Source organism: Erinaceus europaeus, chromosome 13 (assembly GCF_950295315.1).
Source record: "Erinaceus europaeus chromosome 13, mEriEur2.1, whole genome shotgun sequence".
Classification (NCBI taxonomy): domain Eukaryota; kingdom Metazoa; phylum Chordata; class Mammalia; order Eulipotyphla; family Erinaceidae; genus Erinaceus; species Erinaceus europaeus.
The window spans coordinates 3870437-3876126 of NC_080174.1; the positions used below are offsets into that span (position 1 = coordinate 3870437).

At 56.7% G+C, this 5690-nt stretch overlaps 1 long non-coding RNA gene across 1 annotated transcript; it reads right to left on the bottom strand.

Moving 5' to 3' along the window:
- Positions 1-201: 201 nt before the first annotated feature.
- On the bottom strand, positions 202-3435 carry LOC132542464 (uncharacterized). Its single transcript, XR_009553474.1, has 3 exons — positions 3296-3435; positions 3143-3224; positions 202-848 (listed from the first exon to the last, which is right to left on the bottom strand). It is a non-coding gene; the product is annotated as an uncharacterized LOC132542464 (long non-coding RNA).
- Positions 3436-5690: the final 2255 nt, after the last annotated feature.

Consider the following 5690-nt stretch of genomic DNA (forward strand, 5'->3'; position numbering starts at 1 on the left):
GGTGGGGAGAAGCCCCAGCCAACGCCTGGCTTCCCATCCTCCCCACCTGCTCTGGGTAACAGCTGAGATGGGGGTTGGGCGGGGGGGGCAGGGGGTGGGAAAATGGACACCAACCTCTGATTTCTGTCACTAGTAAATAATAATTGAAAGATCCTTTAGGCTCTTGTGTCTCTAGAGATGTGAGGATAACACCCTCAGCCTCTTAATCCCAGGACCCAGGACTGAGAAGCAATCTCAGATCTGCACTGAACCCCAAGAGGTAGAGCCCCTAGGGGCTTTCAGGAGTGAGGTTTACACCGAGAGGCAGCTGCCTGAGTGATAAAGGAGGTCGGGTATGTGGGCATGATGGAATACGACTCAGCCAGGAACAATAGAGTATCGCCATTTGTAGTAGTCTGGAAGGAACAAAAAGGTGGGCTATGGAAACTGTTTCTAAGACTTTGTGAGAACAGTGATGCTGATGGTTGGGAGGGTGGGACTCAGAACTGTGAGGGTGGCTGTGATATGGAGCCTAGACCATGTAGTCTTATAATTGGGTAACCCGCTATTAATCACAAATAAAAACTGGTCTAAAATAAACTAAAATAAAGGGGCCGGGCAATGGCACACCTGGTTAAGCGCACCGAGCTCTAAACACAAGGGCCTGTGCAAGGGTTCAGGTTTGAGCCACTGCTCCTCCCTTGAAGGGTGAACGCTTCTCAAGTAGTGAAGCAGGTCTGCAGGTGTGTCTGTCTTTCTCCATCTCCCCCTCCTCTCTCAATTTCTTTCTGCCCTGTCCAATAAAATGAGAAATATGGCCACCAGGAGCAGTGTATTTATAGTGCTGATACCAAGCCTCAGCGATAACCCTGGAGGCAAAAATAAAATAATTATGATATAAGTCAGAAGGAGACAGATGCTGGGTGATTCCCCTTGAATTACACACACACACACACACACACACACACACTCTCTCTCTCTCTCTCTCTCTCTCTCTCACACGCAGCTCTGTCCCCTGTGGGTCCTGTCTCTCCACCAAGTTGTAGACGCTACCATGATGTCATCCTGACCTCTCTGAGCAGACGCCCTCACCCATGTGTCCTGGAGCCTCCCCTCCCCAGAACCCTGCCCCACTAGGGTGTGGATCCAGCTTCCAACACCCATGTCCAGCGGGGAAGCAATGACAGAAGCCAGACCTCCCACCTTCTGCTCCCCTCAAAATAATTTTGATCCATATTCCCAATGTGGGAGAAATCATAGGGGAAGATGACCAGAGGACTCTGAACTCCAATTCTGTCAGGACTTGGAGAGAGGAGAAAAAAAGAATAAGATATTCCAAAGTAGTAGATGTCATTTAAAAAGGAAGAGAAGGCAGGACCATAGAAAAAAATGGGGGAAGATATATAGAAAGACAGGTAGTTATAGAAATAATAGTCAACCCCTATCTGTGAACCACTGCAGTTTCCAGTGGAGGGAACGGGGACACAGAACTCTGGTGGTGGGAATGCTGTGGAATTGTACCCCTGTTAATCTCATAATTTTGTAAATCAGTATTAAATCACTAAAAAAAAAATTAAAAGAAAGAGAAGCAGAAGGTGTGTGCTGGGAGCAGGGGTGCAGGGCCGCTGTGTGTATGGGGGGTGTCTCTGACCACCCTGGGCCATCCCGATGGCCACTGCCTCCCACAGGACTTTGGCCTGAGCCAGGAGCCACCGGGCAGAGAGATAGACCCCCAGCACCCCCCACCACACGCTCCCAGGATGCACAGCCCCCCTCATGAGGCCCCTGGGTACCCGCCAAGGTCACAGTGGCTGTCCAGGTAACCCCACCCCCACGCACCCATGGGCCCCTGGGCTTGGGCCTGGCCCCTCCCCTAGCCACCCATCTGCCCCGGGCAGTGTGCCCACTCAGGTGTGTGTCTGGGGCCCCACAGCCATCTCGAGGCTAGAGCAGGACCGCAGAGCCCCCCAGGTAAGCTACTCCCCATGTCTCTTGGGGTGTCTCTGGGCCAAGGTCCAGGGCTGTGTGGGCAGCTCATCCTTCTGTCCAGGGGCAGGGCTGGGCACTGCTGAAGCTGGACATCATGTAGTGAGCCTTGGTGGCTCTGGGCATTGACACTGGACACAGGTGGTTCCTGGCACCAGGGCTGGGCACTGTGAACTGGGGGCTTGGAGTCTCACAGTTTGCCCACATGTTGGGTGGTGTGAGGGGGTCCTGTCTGCAGTGAGGGGGCCCTGAGTTCCCTCTGCCATGTGATTTCAAGCAGCTCCCAGTACTGGAGCTCTGTCTCTCTGCCTCTGTCTCTGTCTCTCTCTCTCTCTCTCTCTCTGCTTCCAAGGTTATCGCTGGGGCTTGGTACCAGCACTATGAATCCACTGCTCTTGATGGCCATTTTTTCCATTTTATCCAATAGGACAGAGAAACAAAGAGGAGGGGGAGATAGAGAGAGAGAGAGAGAGAGAGAGAGAGAGAGCTGCAGACCTGCTTCAGTACTTGTGAAGCTTCCCCCCTGCAGGTGGAGAGCTGGAGGGCTCAAACCTAGGTCCTTATGCTGGTCCTTGTGCTTAGTACTATGTGGGGATGCATTGGATCGACCTTCTCCTGGTGCATCCCGTGAGTCCCCATTTATTGGGGAAACTGACGATCCTTCCTAGCCGACTGAATCCACATGGATCCCAGTCACTTTCAAAGCCAGCAACAAGCAGCTCCTGACAGCTTTCAACCTGACCTGTTGACTGGCTACGGAAGAAGGGCAAACGCTAGAAGAAGTACTATGTGCACTTAACTGAGAGCGCCACCACCCAGCCCTCTCTCCCTCTCTCTCCCACTCATTCTACTGCCAAGGTTATCCCTGGGGCTTGATGCCAGCACTGTAAACCTACTGCTCCTGGAGGCCATTTTTCCCTCCCCCCACACTCCTGAAGCTTCTCCCCTGCGGGTGGGGAGTGGGAGCTTGAACTCAGGTCTTTATGCATGGTAATACGTGCACCACTGCCTGGCTCCCTCTGTTTCTATTCTTTTTATCTCTTTATCTCTGACACACCACCTACTGTCTCTGTGTGTCTCCACTTCTCTTTGTTTGTCTGTCTGTCTCTGAGGAGGCCGCAGCAGATGTCTTGGATATTTCTCCCCACACCAGCTCCCCAGCTCAGCCACACCTCACCTGGTTCTGCTGCCAGGGGACGTTGAGGCCCCAATTAACAGAGAGCCCTTTGTCCTCCAGGGCCACCGCTCTGACTGTGGGACTGACAGTGACAACCTTAAGGAGACGGGAGAGGGAGAAAGGGGCAGGGCGGTCCCAGACTCCGAGACTCACCTTGGGGGGGATGTCACAGGCCCGCGTGGGGCTAGCCTGCAGGCTCCCTCTTGCCTGGGGTTCGGGCTGTCGTGGGGCTTCTGACTGTGTCCTCTGCTTTTTGGAACCAGCACACTGGGGACATGGAGTCACTCTTCCCAGTGACCCCACAGCCCTGCCCTTCACCCAGGTATGTGCAGAGTCTGGAGCAGGTGAGTCTGGGGTGGGGGGAGGGGACTAGGGGGGAGGGCCAGGAGGGGCAGAGGGGCAGGGAGGTGGGGGCAGGAGACAAGGGGCAAGGGGGCAGGGGCAGGTGGGGCAGAGGGGCAGGGGGCAGGGCTGGGTAGGGCAGAGGGGCAGGGGGTAAGGGGCAGGGCCAGGTAAGGCAGAGGGGCAGGGAGGCAGGGCCAGGTGGGGCAGAGGGGCAGTGGGCAGGGGGCAGGGCCGGGTGGGGCAGAGGGGCAGGGAGGCAGGGCCGGGTAGGGCAGAGGGGCAGGGAGGCAGTAGGGATGGAGACAGAGGGACAGGGGGACAGGGGCAGGGAGCAGGGGGGTGGCCCTAGGGGCAGGGGGGTAGAAGGTAGGGCCAGGTGGGACATGGGGGGTGGGGGGCAGGTGGGTGGCCCTAGGGGCAGGGGGGTAGAAGGTAGGGCCAGGTGGGACATGGGGGGTGGGGGGCAGGTGGGGCAGGGGGTGGGAGGCAGGGGCCTCAGACAGGCTCAGCCCCAGACTTGTCTCAGGGACAGTAGGGACCCAGCCAGGGAGGCTGTGGCCTGAAGCAGGTTGACAGTGATTGAGCATCCAGAGGGGACGTCACATGAGGGACCAGAGCCCCCCTATGCCTGTGGCCCAGCCACACCCACCCCCCTCAGCCTCCCCACTCCACTGGCACTGCCTCAGGGTTCGAGGCTCAGAGCGAGGGCTGTCAGTGGGCACAGGTGTTTACACCTGGCTGGAGCAGGGCTGTCACAGCCAGAGCACACACCCACCTTCCCCCGAGGGGAGGAAATGGTCACCCCTAGATCTGTGGCAGGCTGAAGGGGACAGAAGGACACCCCTGAACTCCACTTTGGAGTTCAGGGTGAGACCCCCACCCAGTGTCGTGGGAACGAGGGGTGGAGTCCAGCGGCCGCCCCCAGGCCCCCGGGACCCACAGAAGCCGGCACCTCTGCCTCCATGCAGTGGGGTTACCTGGCCCTTGCCCCCACTGCACCCCAGGAGGATAGAAATGTCTCTATAGAGCCCATCCGCCCCGGGCCCCGGGAACACGGCCACTCGGACGCCTCTACGGGACTCGAGGGGGCCGTGTGTCATGGTGGTGGGGTGGGGCCCCGGGAACCACGTGCTGACAGCCCCTGAGGTGCACGCTGAGCTGGGTCCCCTGCGCCACCAGGCACCCATGGAAGGAGGAGACAGCCCAGCAGGTTCTCCAGACTGTGGCCTCCAGGGGGCTCCAGCAATGAGTGTAGGAAGCCCAACACCCCTCAGTTGGAGAAATGTCTGTGCCAGGAATTAAAAGGGGAAGTGTCACCCTGCTTGGATGTGGGGACTGAGAAGGGGGGCGCACCTATGGTCACAGGACATGGGCCCTGCCGCTAGGTCTCGGGCAGCCCCAGTGTGAGTACAGCAGCACCCAACGGGCAGGGACCGCAAGTCCAACCACTGTGGGAATACCGCCGCCGTCGGGGCAGAGACCCAGCACCCAAGCTGGAGAGACACCAAATACCCCATGGAGAAAGCAAGATGCCAGGAGTCGGGCGGTAGCGCAGTGGGTTAAGCGCACATGGCACAAAGCACAAGGACTGGAGTAAGGATCCCGGTTTGAGCCCCGGCTCCCCACCTGCAGGGGAGTCGCCTCACAGGCAGTGAAGCAGGTCTGCAGGTGTCTGTCTTTCTCTCCTCCTCTCTGTCTTCCCCTCCTCTCTCCATTTCTCTCTGTCCTATCCAACAATGACGATATCAGTAACAACAATAATAATAACTACAACAATGAAAAAAACAGAGGCAAAAAAGGGAATAAATTTTTTTTTTAATCTTAAAAAAAAAAGGTTCCAGGTCCTGGTGAAAGTGTGGTTCAAAGCCTCCTGGTCATCCTCCTCTAATGTTTCCCCCCCTCTGGAAGTATGGGTGAAATTTCATTTTGGGGGACAGAAGGAAGGAGTTTTGGCTTCTGTTATTGCTTTAAAAAAATCTTTAGTGGCTGGTGGTGGCGCACCTGGTTGAGCACACACGTTACAGTGCGCAAGGACCCAGGTTTGAGCCCCAGGTCCCCACCTGCAGGGGGGAAGCTTCAAGAGTGATAAAGCAGGGCTGCAGGTCTTTGTCTCTCTCTCTCTCTGTCTCTTGCTTTCTCTCCCTCTCTATCTCCCCCTTCTCTCTTGATTTCTGGCTGTCTCTATCCAATAAATAAAGATAGA